Source organism: Sceloporus occidentalis, unplaced genomic scaffold, assembly GCF_023333645.1.
Source record: "Sceloporus occidentalis isolate IW3139 unplaced genomic scaffold, rSceOcc1.0.p SCAF_107, whole genome shotgun sequence".
Classification (NCBI taxonomy): domain Eukaryota; kingdom Metazoa; phylum Chordata; class Lepidosauria; order Squamata; family Phrynosomatidae; genus Sceloporus; species Sceloporus occidentalis.
The window spans coordinates 3,374,231-3,393,012 of record NW_028317087.1 but is presented as its reverse complement, the minus strand read 5'-3'; the positions used below and the strand labels follow the sequence as shown (position 1 = coordinate 3,393,012).

General features: G+C 41.8%; 2 pseudogenes; both read right to left on the bottom strand.

Moving 5' to 3' along the window:
- Positions 1–2,253: 2,253 nt before the first annotated feature.
- Positions 2,254–2,949, bottom strand: LOC149283279 (DNA-dependent metalloprotease SPRTN pseudogene; annotated as a pseudogene).
- A 9,199-nt stretch (positions 2,950–12,148) lies between these two features.
- LOC149283278 (DNA-dependent metalloprotease SPRTN pseudogene) lies at positions 12,149–12,844 on the bottom strand (annotated as a pseudogene).
- Between the last annotated feature and the right edge of the window lie 5,938 nt (positions 12,845–18,782).

Sequence of the window (18,782 nt, the reverse complement as noted above, 5' to 3'; positions counted from 1 at the left end):
TATCAAGTTCGCTGGCTACCTGGCAGTTTGTCAGGGTTCCAGTTGAGATATCTGAAGGAGAAACATCTACAAGGCGGTCGTTCCTTTTTAATTTCATGTTAACTTTGTGTTTTACTGGGCTAAGAAACATATAGTGAATGTAGGAATATTGAATAGTCTACAGTAAAAGGTGCAGTGTAGAAAAGCACAGTTAGGTTTCATATTAACCTCTTAATGCCCAGAGGGAAGGGCGGTTCTTTCATCCATGGTCCCCCAGAGATTTCCTCCAATGAGGTTTTTTCTCTCCTGCGAGCTGAAGAAAGACTCTTCGTGAGTCCAGAGGTAGCCCTATATCTGACCTCCTTTGAGGTAAATGTGTACTTTTTGCTTCTGTCCACATATTGTATTTGATTTAATAATAAACTTTTAGTAGTCTTATTCTTTTTGTGTGTGTTATTCTTTTATAATATTGCAAAGGAATATGTCATCTAAAATATGAGAAAGACGTGAAAACAATTTATAAATTTGTGTCGTACAAACGTTTGTAAGGGAAGACTCTGAATGGCCCTGGGTCTCAAACAAAGGCAAAAAGACAACAAGATTTGTGCCTGGATAAAACAAATGCATTTGTCAGTATTTCATGTACTATTTCAGGTATGTTTAAAAAGTACATGACAAGTACGGGGCGCCATGGCAGCAGGGGCGCCTGCCCGGGACTTAAATTAAAACATCGTTTATTTTTTTTAAACTTTATTTAACATCCATCATGTTAAAGTTTAAAAAAAAAAACAAACAAACCCCATGCTTTAAATTAAGTCCCGGGCAGGGGCGACGAGTGGTTGCTCGTGAAGTTTTCAGCAGCCGCTCGGCACCCCTCAACATGAAATGCCGGTACTGCGACACAGCGGGAAGACGGATGTCTACGCTCCCACCGCAGGACTCCGGCAACAAGGTAAGTGAGGATAATGAGAAGTAGGGAGCGGGAGTAGAGAAGGGGCAGAGGGGGTAGTGAGAATGGGCAGGGGGGAGAGGTCGTGAGGGGGGGCGAGGTAGTGAGAAGTGGCAGAGGGGGGTAGTGAGGGGGGGGCGAGGTAGTGAGAAGTGGCAGAGGGGGGCGAGGTAGTGAGAAGGGGCAGGGGGGTAGTGAGAAGGGGGCGCCAGAGGAGTAGTCCGCACAGGGCACCAGAACACTTAAGGCCGGCTCTGAATGTCACATTGTACAAATATAGGTACAAATGTTGATGGCCTCCTAGGCCTCTCCCTCTGCCCTATTTTTACACTAACTCCCCTTAGTTCATCCTTACACTCCTCCACTAAAACTTTCCAGCACCCCTTATGCCCCCCCAGTACAGATATATATGTGTGTGTGTGCGCGTGTGTGTATACATATATATTGTCTAAACCTTTTTTATTCCAACTTAATTTCTTTATTGAAGATTCAAGGATTTTTACATATAATCATAAAACAAACATGTCTTTTAGGGAAATACATACCTAAAATGCAATTCAGCCAACAAAAGAGGTTACCACCTCATGCCTGGTAAGCAGGAAGGGAAAGCTACAAGAAACGTAATGACTTAACTAAAGCTTTATAAGAGTTACTAAGAAGCCGGGGTCCGGAGACTATTTAATATTCTATTTAGGATCCAGAATGATTTAGAGGTATGTGGAGACTCAATGGCAACTCCAAACACATCTTAAATTAATCGTACGATAGGAAATTCTGACGTTATTATAAAGCAGGTTATTGATTGACGTGTTTGTCCAACGTACTGGAAGCCATACGATGTCTGCCAAGTTAATTTAATTCCCTTCAGCCACTTCTTGCTCTCTACCGAGCAACCCGTCACCACCAAACTCACTTCAGCAGCTACATGTAATTTTGTCAGATAGATGTTTCCCTTGCAGAACTGAAAATAAAATGTTGTGTAATTTGGGAAATGTAATGGTTAATGCCAAATAACGTATCACATAAATCATACCTCCCAAGGGTCCCTCTTTTGGACCTAAATTGACCCAATACCGCCTGTTCATCTTTCTTTAGCGCTGAGAATGTTTGGTGGGGATGAATGTAGCCCAAAAGATGCCTGTCTTTATCAGAAATTATGCACTTATATATATGTATAGTAAGGAATTCAATAGAAATGTTCACTTGGGTTTAAACAATTTAATTGGTATATAATACAATCAGGAACTAGTAGAACTCCAAGTAACAAAGTAGCACAAGAACCATGTGCTGATCAGTATGTATAGATGTTATAACATATCAATGAATTATTTGTCCATTCTGGCCCTCTTGCTAGGCAGTTGATGGTCACTGTTGTCATTTGGGGTGGCGGTTGGTGAACTGAAACTCCTCTTCTTCCCTTTTTGAATGTAGTTTTCAGGCCCATTCACTTTAATAAAAGTCCCCCCACAGGTAAGCTGATGGTGTGACCACCAACGTTCCCGAGCAGAGGGTGCCCGATTTATTGCCCGCATTATGAAGCCAAACTTTGGCCCCCAAGCTCTGCAGGGACCATTACAGAGCCACCAGTGTTTTCTGCATTCAGCAACCTCTGCATGGAAATTGTGGTAGATGGAAATGTTGGCGCCAGTGATGTTATTTATGCGCTCCATGTGTTTGCAGAACTCTGGTCCGTGGGCTCCATCATCTCTGTATTGGCGTGTTACAAACAGGAAAGCATGAATCATTTCATGGAGAAGGACCTCAACAAGATCTCTCCTTGATCTCAAACTCAATAGTGGCTTGCTGATATATATAGTGCACACGTCTTCATTTTCCTTGTAGTAACAAATCCCGCTGTTTAGTATCATCCTGCGGCTCCATTTTACTTCCACCCCCTTCAACTGTCCCTGGAAAAACATGCCATTAAATGACATGAACAATTCCTGGAGGTTGGGGTTTGGGTCCAGCACCTCCCAAGCAGGATCAATAACTGATAAGCACTCAGGATCTATATAATCCATCGTACTGGGGAAAAGCTTCCACAGCTAATCAAGTTTATCACCGCAGCAGCTCCCTCTCACAATAATCAAGTAGCAAATGCAATGACAGCAGAAGCTTATGACACTATGATGTCATGGTGAGTTACAGAATGTTTACACCCAGCACTAAGCTACGTACACAAACTCACTGAAACTCACAAAAAAGTTGAATGTTTCAACTTAACCAACGTTGCTGCTATTTATGACCTTCATGAAAAGGGTTTTCCCACCCTACTGTTCAAAGCTTTTTTTGCCATTTTTTTACCTTGTTCAATCGCAATTTCCATTTTTGCTATTTATTGTATCCACACAGTTTATATATTTACCCCCCCCCCCCCGATGGAGAGATATAAGCTATCATTTAATATGAATATTAAAAAATAAAAATAGAATAATTATGAATAAAAATACATGTTCAATAATACATACCTAATATCAAACCTCTTCTTTTCTAGGATCCAGTGGCATCACTAGAATTACAGTCACATGGGGCAGGATAAAATTTTGCAAGCTACCCTGTTCCTGTTCATCTTGTGGTAAGGGTACAGCCTCACACCTATATATACACATACTGTACATATATACATGTACCATACACTGCCTTTATGCATGCCTGCCCATACATATACACATATACTTCCCTTACACACGCTTGCTCGCACACATACACACTCACTGCCCTTACATTTGCCTGCCCATATATATATATATATATATATAAAACACTTTCAAAAAGATGGTCAGCACTCCAGGTCTTTAAATAGACAATTTCATTTTATTCAAAGTCAAGTCGACGTTTCAGTCATTACTGACTTTCATCAGGACATACAGTCAGTAATGACTGAAACGTCGACTTGACTTTGAATAAAATGAAATTGTCTATTTAAAGACCTGGAGTGCTGACCATCTTTTTGAAAGTGTTTTACATGGAAACTGCTGGTTACTAGCACCGGGCTTGGAATATTTGGAATGGTGTGCAATGGACCCTGTGAGTAAATATATATATATATATATATATATATATATATATATATATATACATAAACCGCCCTTACATTTGCCTGTCCATACACATACACATTCACTGCCTGAGCAGCCTAACACAAGCCTGCTTATACAAACACATATACACATACAGTACCATTACACACCCATATCCTACACATACACTGCCCTTACATTCCTGCGCATACATACACATACACTCAGGGCCGGCGCCACCTATAGGCATAGGAGTGGCATATAGTGGGTTTAAGGTATATCTGGGTTGGTTATAATGCATGTATGGGGCAGAGTGACATATAGGGGGGTGTAAGGCATATCTGGGGGACAGAGTGGCATATAGGGGGTATAAGGCAGAGTGGGAGACTGGGTGCAGCCAGGGCAACCGATCTTACGCGAGCCGCACCTCAAGCCCTGCTACTTACTTGTGGGAGGGTCTTCTGGGCTGCACAGAGGAAGCGGAGTTCACGTGACATCCTACTTCCTCTGTGCTTTAGCAGAGAAGGCAGAGGGAGGCCGCGCCCCCTGCTGAACTCTGTGAGCGGCATCGAGGAGCTGCAGTGCAGGTAAGGGGGTGGGGAGGGTGTTTGAATGAGTGTGTGTGATTGAGGGAATGAATCTGTGAATGAATGGTTATATGAATAAATGAGTGTGTGTGTGTGTGTGTGTGTGTGTGTGTGTGATAGCATGGATGTGTAAGTGCTGGAACCTAGGCATGATGGGACTGTGATTGCTGTTAGCAATCACACTCCTATCATGCCAAGTCAGCCAGTACATGCTGAAACCTGGCCAGCTGCCCCCCTTGTGTAGTGATGCTGCCAGCAGTATGGGGTCTGCACTTACAGCCACCCTGTTCCAGCATGTACTGGCTGACTTGGCATAATAGGAGTGTGATTGCTAACAGCAATCACAGTCCCATCATGCCTAGGTTCCAGCATTTACTGGATGGATGTGTTAACAGATTCTCGCACCCGGGCCCTGAGGCGTCTAGTTACGCCCCTGGCTCCAAGCCTATTACTATGTACCATATGCAATACATTCTTATCTAATCTGCTGACAGAGGGCAGGCTGTCTCTCCCCTGCATTGCTTTTCAAGGTGCTGTTCCATCTAGACATTTCATTCCCAATGGCCCTTATATAAATGATGTACTAGTGTATACATGTTAAATAAACATATTCATGTTTTAAAATAAGATACATGTTTTCTATAGGTTTTGTTCAGTGGAGCCAATGCCCAGCAAATGATGTAGGTGCGGCATGCTGTACATGTTTATACTCAGGCTGTATGTGGCCACATGTACTCAGCCTTACTTTTGGAAATTCCGGTTTAAGGATTTGAAACATACTGTACATACAGCCTGCATGGCAAAGACAATGCACTGTCTACCTGGTCTACTACGTTACATCTACTGATGTACTACACCACCATTCCCGTCATCGGATCACTTTACAACACTTCAAGTCTGGATTATCCTCATTAAAGCCGCTAGGGCTGGGGTTTTTAACTGCTCTCAAACTACAATAGGTTAACCATATTCTGTCGGGTGAACCCGCATTCTTCGCTGATGGGTCAAGCCTAAAAACTCCCCCCTTCCTCTGGTCGGCAACCAACTTGCAGCCAATTGGTCAGTTTCAAACACACCTCTCTACACCGGGTTGCTTCTCCATTACCTTACAATAAACATTTTCTACAACATCTGCAACTGTATGACGGCTTTAGTTAGAGTATATCTGTTCTTCCCACCACACATACATGGCGGGTGTGATCTGCAATACAAATGTGTGTAGCATTTTACATTATGTTGCAGGTAAAGGAACGTTCTGTATCTATCTTATTTTATTCCCATTTCTGGGATTTACCTGTAACTAATTCATCTTTTCCTCCTCTTTTCCTAGATGGGTAAACACACAAGTATGATGACAGGCACTATAATGAAACCCAAGTAATAATTATTAATAAAAAATAAGTTATTATAGTTATTTTTGTTAATATTATTTAGGTTTCATTATAGTTCTTATTGTCATATTTGATATTTTTGTATGTTTCCACCCAGTGATGGGGTTTAATAATTCAATCAGTGGATTTAGATTCTAATTTCTAAAACATTGGGAATGAGGCTTTTATATTTTTTTGTAGTTTACTAAAAGTAAAAATAATTCTCAATAAAGGTAGGATAAGTGGTTGAAGAAGTCACTGTTCTCTATCTTCTAAGTAAATAGGCACATTTCCAAAAGCAATAGTTACAGGGAAAAAAAAACCAACACATTTTGATTATCTTCACCAAAAAAGGGTCCGACATACAGGATTTGAAAAGCAACATTTGGTGAATTAGAGGAGTGAAACATGACAATCATATCAATGTTGCAATATTACAAGTCTGTTAAAGCATAAAAACTAGGATTTTTGTCACCCTAAGTCCAGGAGTCCAGAAGGTGTCAGGGACCTCCCCCTTTAGTGCCCCCAAATTTTGTCCGAGTTGAATGGCCGGGCAGAAGTAAGCCCGTTGTGTCAGATGGTCAGTCTGGGCCAGCTCTGCAGTAAGGCAGGGCGGTTGTGGAGGGAGAGTCTGGGGGTGCTTCCGGCCTGGGTCACAACTGGTTGATACACCTCTGCTTAATTGGCGACATACCAAGTGTTGCCTATTCTGGGTCAAACTAATCCAAGGAAGGCTCTTTTCCCTTTATGAGAGTTACTCATGATTAATAACTTGTGCTGTATGAACAGGTATTGGATGTTGTGAGCAAGTATTTAGAGCAAATGTATTATTCCATTAGGGCTGCAACTAACGATTATTTTCATAATCGATTAGTTGGCCGATTATTTTTTCCATTAATCGATTAAATGAAAATTTTTTATTTACTTAAAATAATTTAATAAACAAACAGGATGTTAAAAACAAACGGCAGAACCGCACATTTGAACCAGATGACTGGGACAAAATGATTTCACTCATACATAAGGGCACCACCTAGAGCAAAATGCAGGAATCTGCATATAAGCTACTGACAACATGATACAAGGTACCTGCAGATCTCCACCACTTCCTCCCACATATCCCCCCACAATGTTGGAGATGCGGAATCGACATAGGCTCTTACATCCATCTCTGGTGGGAATGCCCCCTTATACAACCTCCGTGGTCTGCTGTGACCGCGGTCGTTTAAGCGGTGGACAACCCTGACTTCCAGGCCTCTCCTGAGACAATGTTGCTTCATCATACTGCCTCTAGTGTGGGTTCCTATAAGAGGTCGTTATCAATTCACTTAATCAATGCTGCCAAAGCTATTATCCCGCGGTTGTGGAAGCAATTGACTCAGGAAGGTCAATTTCATATGCTAGATGGAGGACTTGGTTATGACTTCCAGGGGCCTGGGGTACAAAAATGGATTGAAACGGTTGCCTTGTGGGGAGTTTCTGACCTCTCTCTCTTTTCACGCTGTCCTAGGTGGCTATATTGGGCCCCGTCCTGACCTGGTGCTTGTTAACTAGGTTTTTGGCCTCTGCTTACTTTCTTACACATACACTTTAGGCTGTTTGTTTCATTTTTTATAATACCAAACCTCTTTCTATGATGGTTCTAGACGGCGCACCATCCATTCACCCTTCTCTGTTTTATACGGTTACGTTCAACTTACGTGTCACTTCTCGACCGTTCTCCAGACGATAACCTTTATACTGCTATGTGCTGTGGTATTGTCCCTTCATCTTAGACTATAATGCCATTCTCTGTACTATTTGTTCTGACGTATGTATCTCACGTCGCAGAATGTTTCTGTCTTATGCCTGAAGTATATGGTTCTCTTGTAATGCCTAATATACCACTGTACAATATCTTTTTCAATAAACAGAGATTTGAAAAAATAATAACATTGATAAAAAATGCATTTCTTGTTTTTATTTCCCAATCTGCCCCCCCCCGTTATGTACATTTGATCCCAGGCTTGCCACACCGCCTCCCACATATGCCATATACCCCCAGATATGTCACACTGCATCCCACATATGCCTTATATACCCTATATGCCTCATACCCCAGCACACTGACACAATACTTTTACAAATAAATACATTAATAATCTCCACTGCCCCAGGATTTAGATTCCCTTTAGTTTGCCTCTTTTATCTCTAACTGCACCTTAAGTTAACCTTATTAAATTAATTTAACCCTCAGTCCTCAGCATTAAATTAACCCTTAAGACCCCATTAAACATAACTGCTCCTAAATTAACTCTAAAGACCCCATTAACCATAAGTACTCCTAAATTAACCCTAACGACCCCATCAACCATAACAGATCCTAAATTAACCCTAACGACCCCATCAGCCATAACTGCCCCTAAATTAACCCTAATGACCCCATCAACAATAATTGCCCTTAAATTAACCCTAACGACCCCATCAACCATAACTGCCCCTAAGTTAACCCTAAACACCCCATGAACCATAACTGACCCTAAATTAACCCTAAACACCCCATTAACCATAACTGACCCTAAATTAACCCTAAACACCCCATTAACCATAACTGACCTTACATTAACCATAACTGACCCTACATTAATCCCCACCTCCCCTAACTTTCAGCAGCCCAAATATAAATTTTATACAGAGTTGCTATAAGGAAATGGGCGGGGTCAGAGTGACTGCAGGGAGGGACTGTAAGTAGTAACTGCTGCTGTGAGTCACACTGAATCAAACGGATTATAAAACGAGGGAGATTTTTCAGAGCATTTGCTCTGAAAAAACCCTAATTTTATAATTGATAAAAATCTATTCAACTAATCGATAATGAAAATTAGTTGGCAATGATTTTCATTATCGATTAGTCGTTGCAGCCCTATATTCCATATTAATCTTTTTTTAACCATATTCCGTCCTACCTCCTCAATAGACTCCAGAGATGAGTGTTGATCTCTCTGTAGGGGTGGTAGCAGAATGGCGTGTGCTTCTCAATAGCAGTTGAGGAAATTGAAATAACCTGCATTCTTTGCTGATTGGTTGAGCCTCAACTGCTATTGAGTTGAGGAAATTTAAATAACCCGCATTTCTGAGTTGACGAGCTTTTAGGCAGGTTATTTAAATTTCCTCAACTCAGAAATGCGGGTTCCCCCGATGAAGAGGTTGAATACTAAAGCAAGGAATAAAACACCTCACTAGAGTTCACGATCACTTTATTACACCGCAACTGAGCTTTTGACACTGCATCAGATCTCATTACTGTTAAGGCAGGCGGGGTAGGAACTATATTCAAAGGTATTACAAGACTAGAATTTGACAGACTAAGATAAACCGATTCATTAGGGGGAGAGAGCCCCACTCGCAAGCTTACAGGGACAATGTGAGAATCTTCTATTCCCAGTACATGCTCCTCCTCTGCCCAAGTTTGATTGAGTGATGTGTTATATACACTTTACATTTCTTTCTTTTTTTGGTGCTCTTTCATTTTAGTGTTAAATTAAAAGTTACGTTTTAATTATGTATTTTCATCTTTTATTAAAACCAACAAATAAAGTGTCTATTTATGTTGTAAACTGTGGACCTCTGAATTATTGTTTTAACAGTTAAACAGCCTTTTAGCTAGTATGATCAGTTTAGGGCTAGTGTCCTAGTTAATGTACACAGGTTAATGTAAGGGCTCAGTAATTTGCAAGGTTTTTGCCTTTTAGAGTGTAAGAACAGGAAATGATGTCATAGACACTGTTGTTGACATTGTGATGTCACAATAGAAGCTGCCTATATGTAGGGTTCCATTCCCATATATTAACAGTTACGTTGTGAACCTAGAGATATCAGGTTCGCTGACTACCTGGCAGTTTGTCAGGTATCCAATTGAGATATCTGAAGATTGCTGCTGCTACAGAACGAGGAAGGAGTAACATCTACAACAAGGCAGTCGAGGACTTCCGACAAGAGAACCTAGAGATATCAAGTTCGCTGGCTACCTGGCAGTTTGTCAGGGTTCCAGTTGAGATATCTGAAGGAGAAACATCTACAAGGCGGTCGTTCCTTTTTAATTTCATGTTAACTTTGTGTTTTACTGGGCTAAGAAACATATAGTGAATGTAGGAATATTGAATAGTCTACAGTAAAAGGTGCAGTGTAGAAAAGCACAGTTAGGTTTCATATTAACCTCTTAATGCCCAGAGGGAAGGGCGGTTCTTTCATCCATGGTCCCCCAGAGATTTCCTCCAATGAGGTTTTTTCTCTCCTGCGAGCTGAAGAAAGACTCTTCGTGAGTCCAGAGGTAGCCCTATATCTGACCTCCTTTGAGGTAAATGTGTACTTTTTGCTTCTGTCCACATATTGTATTTGATTTAATAATAAACTTTTAGTAGTCTTATTCTTTTTGTGTGTGTTATTCTTTTATAATATTGCAAAGGAATATGTCATCTAAAATATGAGAAAGACGTGAAAACAATTTATAAATTTGTGTCGTACAAACGTTTGTAAGGGAAGACTCTGAATGGCCCTGGGTCTCAAACAAAGGCAAAAAGACAACAAGATTTGTGCCTGGATAAAACAAATGCATTTGTCAGTATTTCATGTACTCTATTTCAGGTATGTTTAAAAAGTACATGACAAGTACGGGCGCCAATGGCAGCAGGGGCGCCTGCCCGGGACTTAAATTAAAACATCGTTTATTTTTTTTAAACTTATTTAACATCCATCATGTTAAAGTTTAAAAAAAAAACACAACAAACCCCATGCTTTAAATTAAGTCCCGGGCAGGGGCGACGCGTGGTTGCTCGTGAAGTTTTCAGCAGCCGCTCGGCACCCCTCAACATGAAATTGCCGGTACTGCGACACAGCGGGGAAGACGGATGTCTACGCTCCCACCGCAGGACTCCGGCAACAAGGTAAGTGAGGATAATGAGAAGTAGGGAGCGGGAGTAGAGAAGGGGCAGAGGGGGTAGTGAGAATGGGCAGGGGGGAGAGGTCGTGAGGGGGGGCGAGGTAGTGAGAAGTGGCAGAGGGGGGTAGTGAGGGGGGGGCGAGGTAGTGAGAAGTGGCAGAGGGGGGCGAGGTAGTGAGAAGGGGCAGGGGGGTAGTGAGAAGGGGGCGCCAGAGGAGTAGTCCGCACAGGGCACCAGACACTTAAGGCCGGCTCTGAATGTCACATTGTACAAATATAGGTACAAATGTTGATGGCCTCCTAGGCCTCTCCCTCTGCCCTATTTTTACACTAACTCCCCTTAGTTCATCCTTACACTCCTCCACTAAAACTTTCCAGCACCCCTTATGCCCCCCCAGTACAGATATATATGTGTGTGTGTGCGCGTGTGTGTATACATATATATTGTCTAAACCTTTTTTATTCCAATCTTAATTTCTTTATTGAAGATTCAAGGATTTTTACATATAATCATAAAACAAACATGGTCTTTTAGGGAAATACATACCTAAAATGCAATTCAGCCAACAAAAGAGGTTACCACCTCATGCCTGGTAAGCAGGAAGGGAAAGCTACAAGAAACGTACTGACTTAACTAAAGCTTTATAAGAGTTACTAAGAAGCCGGGGTCCGGAGACTATTTAATATTCTATTTAGGATCCAGAATGATTTAGAGGTATGTGGAGACTCAATGGCAACTCCAAACACATCTTAAATTAATCGTACGATAGGAAATTCTGACGATTATAAAGCAGGTTATTGATTGACGTGTTTGTCCAACGTACTGGAAGCCATACGATGTCTGCCAAGTTAATTTAATTCCCTTCAGCCACTTCTTGCTCTCTACCGAGCAACCCGTCACCACCAAACTCACTTCAGCAGCTACATGTAATTTTGTCAGATAGATGTTTCCCTTGCAGAACTGAAAATAAAATGTTGTGTAATTTGGGAAATGTAATGGTTAATGCCAAATAACGTATCACATAAATCATACCTCCCAAGGGTCCCTCTTTTGGACCTAAATTGACCCAATACCGCCTGTTCATCTTTCTTTAGCGCTGAGAATGTTTGGTGGGGATGAATGTAGCCCAAAAGATGCCTGTCTTTATCAGAAATTATGCACTTATATATATGTATAGTAAGGAATTCAATAGAAATGTTCACTTGGGTTTAAACAATTTAATTGGTATATAATACAATCAGGAACTAGTAGAACTCCAAGTAACAAAGTAGCACAAGAACCATGTGCTGATCAGTATGTATAGATGTTATAACATATCAATGAATTATTTGTCCATTCTGGCCCTCTTGCTAGGCAGTTGATGGTCACTGTTGTCATTTGGGGTGGCGGTTGGTGAACTGAAACTCCTCTTCTTCCCTTTTTGAATGTAGTTTTCAGGCCCATTCACTTTAATAAAAGTCCCCCCACAGGTAAGCTGATGGTGTGACCACCAACGTTCCCGAGCAGAGGGTGCCCGATTTATTGCCCGCATTATGAAGCCAAACTTTGGCCCCCAAGCTCTGCAGGGACCATTACAGAGCCACCAGTGTTTTCTGCATTCAGCAACCTCTGCATGGAAATTGTGGTAGATGGAAATGTTGGCGCCAGTGATGTTATTTATGCGCTCCATGTGTTTGCAGAACTCTGGTCCGTGGGCTCCATCATCTCTGTATTGGCGTGTTACAAACAGGAAAGCATGAATCATTTCATGGAGAAGGACCTCAACAAGATCTCTCCTTGATCTCAAACTCAATAGTGGCTTGCTGATATATATAGTGCACACGTCTTCATTTTCCTTGTAGTAACAAATCCCGCTGTTTAGTATCATCCTGCGGCTCCATTTTACTTCCACCCCCTTCAACTGTCCCTGGAAAAACATGCCATTAAATGACATGAACAATTCCTGGAGGTTGGGGTTTGGGTCCAGCACCTCCCAAGCAGGATCAATAACTGATAAGCACTCAGGATCTATATAATCCATCGTACTGGGGAAAAGCTTCCACAGCTAATCAAGTTTATCACCGCAGCAGCTCCCTCTCACAATAATCAAGTAGCAAATGCAATGACAGCAGAAGCTTATGACACTATGATGTCATGGTGAGTTACAGAATGTTTACACCCAGCACTAAGCTACGTACACAAACTCACTGAAACTCACAAAAAAGTTGAATGTTTCAACTTAACCAACGTTGCTGCTATTTATGACCTTCATGAAAAGGGTTTTCCCACCCTACTGTTCAAAGCTTTTTTTGCCATTTTTTTTACCTTGTTCAATCGCAATTTCCATTTTTGCTATTTATTGTATCCACACAGTTTATATATTTACCCCCCCCCCCCCCCCCCCGATGGAGAGATATAAGCTATCATTTAATATGAATATTAAAAAATAAAAATAGAATAATTATGAATAAAAATACATGTTCAATAATACATACCTAATATCAAACCTCTTCTTTTCTAGGATCCAGTGGCATCACTAGAATTACAGTCACATGGGGCAGGATAAAATTTTGCAAGCTACCCTGTTCCTGTTCATCTTGTGGTAAGGGTACAGCCTCACACCTATATATACACATACTGTACATATATACATGTACCATACACTGCCTTTATGCATGCCTGCCCATACATATACACATATACTTCCCTTACACACGCTTGCTCGCACACATACACACTCACTGCCCTTACATTTGCCTGCCCATATATATATATATATATATAAAACACTTTCAAAAAGATGGTCAGCACTCCAGGTCTTTAAATAGACAATTTCATTTTATTCAAAGTCAAGTCGACGTTTCAGTCATTACTGACTTTCATCAGGACATACAGTCAGTAATGACTGAAACGTCGACTTGACTTTGAATAAAATGAAATTGTCTATTTAAAGACCTGGAGTGCTGACCATCTTTTTGAAAGTGTTTTACATGGAAACTGCTGGTTACTAGCACCGGGCTTGGAATATTTGGAATGGTGTGCAATGGACCCTGTGAGTAAATATATATATATATATATATATATATATATATATATACATAAACCGCCCTTACATTTGCCTGTCCATACACATACACATTCACTGCCTGAGCAGCCTAACACAAGCCTGCTTATACAAACACATATACACATACAGTACCATTACACACCCATATCCTACACATACACTGCCCTTACATTCCTGCGCATACATACACATACACTCAGGGCCGGCGCCACCTATAGGCAAAGTAGGCGGCCTGAGGGCAGAGTGGCATATAGTGGGTTTAAGGTATATCTGGGTTGGTTATAATGCATGTATGGGGCAGAGTGACATATAGGGGGGTGTAAGGCATATCTGGGGGACAGAGTGGCATATAGGGGGTATAAGGCAGAGTGGGAGACTGGGTGCAGCCAGGGCAACCGATCTTACGCGAGCCGCACCTCAAGCCCTGCTACTTACTTGTGGGAGGGTCTTCTGGGCTGCACAGAGGAAGCGGAGTTCACGTGACATCCTACTTCCTCTGTGCTTTAGCAGAGAAGGCAGAGGGAGGCCGCGCCCCCTGCTGAACTCTGTGAGCGGCATCGAGGAGCTGCAGTGCAGGTAAGGGGGTGGGGAGGGTGTTTGAATGAGTGTGTGTGATTGAGGGAATGAATCTGTGAATGAATGGTTATATGAATAAATGAGTGTGTGTGTGTGTGTGTGTGATAGCATGGATGTGTAAGTGCTGGAACCTAGGCATGATGGGACTGTGATTGCTGTTAGCAATCACACTCCTATCATGCCAAGTCAGCCAGTACATGCTGAAACCTGGCCAGCTGCCCCCCTTGTGTAGTGATGCTGCCAGCAGTATGGGGTCTGCACTTACAGCCACCCTGTTCCAGCATGTACTGGCTGACTTGGCATGATAGGAGTGTGATTGCTAACAGCAATCACAGTCCCATAATGCCTAGGTTCCAGCATTTACTGGATGGATGTGTAAGTGCTGGAACCTAGGCATGATGGGACTGTGATTGCTGTTAGCAATCACACTCCTATCATGCCAAGTCAGCCAGTACATGCTGAAACCTGGCTAGCTGCCCCCCTTGTGTATTGATGCTGCCAGCAGTATGGGGTCTGCACATCACTTACAGCCACCCTGTACCAGCGTGTATTGGCTGACTTGGCATAATAGGAGTGTGATTGCTAACAGCAATCACAGTCCCATCATGCCTAGGTTCCAGCATTTACTGGATGGATGTGTTAACAGATTCTCGCACCCGGGCCCTGAGGCGTCTAGTTACGCCCCTGGCTCCAAGCCTATTACTATGTACCATATGCAATACATTCTTATCTAATCTGCTGACAGAGGGCAGGCTGTCTCTCCCCTGCATTGCTTTTCAAGGTGCTGTTCCATCTAGACATTTCATTCCCAATGGCCCTTATATAAATGATGTACTAGTGTATACATGTTAAATAAACATACTCATGTTTTAAAATAAGATACATGTTTTCTATAGGTTTTGTTCAGTGGAGCCAATGCCCAGCAAATGATGTAGGTGCGGCATGCTGTACATGTTTATACTCAGGCTGTATGTGGCCACATGTACTCAGCCTTACTTTTGGAAATTCCGGTTTAAGGATTTGAAACATACTGTACATACAGCCTGCATGGCAAAGACAATGCACTGTCTACCTGGTCTACTACGTTACATCTACTGATGTACTACACCACCATTCCCGTCATCGGATCACTTTACAACACTTCAAGTCTGGATTATCCTCATTAAAGCCGCTAGGGCTGGGGCAATAGTTACAGGGAAAAAAAAACCAACACATTTTGATTATCTTCACCAAAAAAGGGTCCGACATACAGGATTTGAAAAGCAACATTTGGTGAATTAGAGGAGTGAAACATGACAATCATATCAATGTTGCAATATTACAAGTCTGTTAAAGCATAAAAACTAGGATTTTTGTCACCCTAAGTCCAGGAGTCCAGAAGGTGTCAGGGACCTCCCCCTTTAGTGCCCCCAAATTTTGTCCGAGTTGAATGGCCGGGCAGAAGTAAGCCCGTTGTGTCAGATGGTCAGTCTGGGCCAGCTCTGCAGTAAGGCAGGGCGGTTGTGGAGGGAGAGTCTGGGGGTGCTTCCGGCCTGGGTCACAACTGGTTGATACACCTCTGCTTAATTGGCGACATACCAAGTGTTGCCTATTCTGGGTCAAACTAATCCAAGGAAGGCTCTTTTCCCTTTATGAGAGTTACTCATGATTAATAACTTGTGCTGTATGAACAGGTATTGGATGTTGTGAGCAAGTATTTAGAGCAAATGTATTATTCCATTAGGGCTGCAACTAACGATTATTTTCATAATCGATTAGTTGGCCGATTATTTTTTCCATTAATCGATTAAATGAAAATTTTTTATTTACTTAAAATAATTTAATAAACAAACAGGATGTTAAAAACAAACGGCAGAACCGCACATTTGAACCAGATGACTGGGACAAAATGATTTCACTCATACATAAGGGCACCACCTAGAGCAAAATGCAGGAATCTGCATATAAGCTACTGACAACATGATACAAGGTACCTGCAGATCTCCACCACTTCCTCCCACATATCCCCCCACAATGTTGGAGATGCGGAATCGACATAGGCTCTTACATCCATCTCTGGTGGGAATGCCCCCTTATACAACCTCCGTGGTCTGCTGTGACCGCGGTCGTTTAAGCGGTGGACAACCCTGACTTCCAGGCCTCTCCTGAGACAATGTTGCTTCATCATACTGCCTCTAGTGTGGGTTCCTATAAGAGTTCGTTATCAATTCACTTAATCAATGCTGCCAAAGCTATTATCCCGCGGTTGTGGAAGCAATTGACTCAGGAAGGTCAATTTCATATGCTAGATGGAGGACTTGGTTATGACTTCCAGGGGCCTGGGGTACAAAAATGGATTGAAACGGTTGCCTTGTGGGGAGTTTCTGACCTCTCTCTCTTTTCACGCTGTCCTAGGTGGCTATATTGGGCCCCGTCCTGACCTGGTGCTTGTTAACTAGGTTTTTGGCCTCTGCTTACTTTCTTACACATACACTTTAGGCTGTTTGTTTCATTTTTTATAATACCAAACCTCTTTCTATGATGGTTCTAGACGGCGCACCATCCATTCACCCGTCTCTGTTTTATACGGTTACGTTCAACTTACGTGTCACTTCTCGACCGTTCTCCAGACGATAACCTTTATACTGCTATGTGCTGTGGTATTGTCCCTTCATCTTAGACTATAATGCCATTCTCTGTACTATTTGTTCTGACGTATGTATCTCACGTCGCAGAATGTTTCTGTCTTATGCCTGAAGTATATGGTTCTCTTGTAATGCCTAATATACCACTGTACAATATCTTTTTCAATAAACAGAGATTTGAAAAAATAATAACATTGATAAAAAATGCATTTCTTGTTTTTATTTCCCAATCTGCCCCCCCCCCCGTTATGTACATTTGAGCCCAGGCTTGCCACACTGCCTCCCACATATGCCATATACCCCCAGATATGTCACACTGCATCCCACATATGCCTTATATACCCTATATGCCTCATACCCCCAGCACACTGACACAATACTTTTATAAATAAATACATTAATAATCTCCACTGCCCCAGGATTTAGATTCCCTTTAGTTTGCCTCTTTTATCTCTAACTGCACCTTAAGTTAACCTTATTAAATTAATTTAACCCTCAGTCCTCAGCATTAAATTAACCCTTAAGACCCCATTAAACATAACTGCTCCTAAATTAACTCTAAAGACCCCATTAACCATAAGTACTCCTAAATTAACCCTAACGACCCCATCAACCATAACAGATCCTAAATTAACCCTAACGACCCCATCAGCCATAACTGCCCCTAAATTAACCCTAATGACCCCATCAACAATAATTGCCCTTAAATTAACCCTAACGACCCCATCAACCATAACTGCCCCTAAGTTAACCCTAAACACCCCATGAACCATAACTGACCCTAAATTAACCCTAAACACCCCATTAACCATAACTGACCCTAAATTAACCCTAAACACCCCATTAACCATAACTGACCTTACATTAACCATAACTGACCCTACATTAATCCCCACCTCCCCTAACTTTCAGCAGCCCAAATATAAATTTTATACAGAGTTGCTATAAGGAAATGGGCGGGGTCAGAGTGACTGCAGGGAGGGACTGTAAGTAGTAACTGCTGCTGTGAGTCACACTGAATCAAACGGATTATAAAACGAGGGAGATTTTTCAGAGCATTTGCTCTGAAAAAACCCTAATTTTATAATTGATAAAAATCTATTCAACTAATCGATAATGAAAATTAGTTGGCAATGATTTTCATTATCGATTAGTCGTTGCAGCCCTATATTCCATATTAATCTTTTTTTAACCATATTCCGTCCTACCTCCTCAATAGACTCCAGAGATGAGTGTTGATCTCTCTGTAGGGGTGGTAGCAGAATGGCGTGTGCTTCTCAATAGCAGTTGAGGAAATTGAAATAACCTGCATTCTTTGCTGATTGGTTGAGCCTCAACTGCTATTGAGTTGAGGAAATTTAAATAACCCGCATTTCTGAGTTGACGAGCTTTTAGGCAGGTTATTTAAATTTCCTCAACTCAGAAATGCGGGTTCCCCCGATGAAGAGGTTGAATACTAAAGCAAGGAATAAAACACCTCACTAGAGTTCACGATCACTTTATTACACCGCAACTGAGCTTTTGACACTGCATCAGATCTCATTACTGTTAAGGCAGGCGGGGTAGGAACTATATTCAAAGGTATTACAAGACTAGAATTTGACAGACTAAGATAAACCGATTCATTAGGGGGAGAGAGCCCCACTCGCAAGCTTACAGGGACAATGTGAGAATCTTCTATTCCCAGTACATGCTCCTCCTCTGCCCAAGTT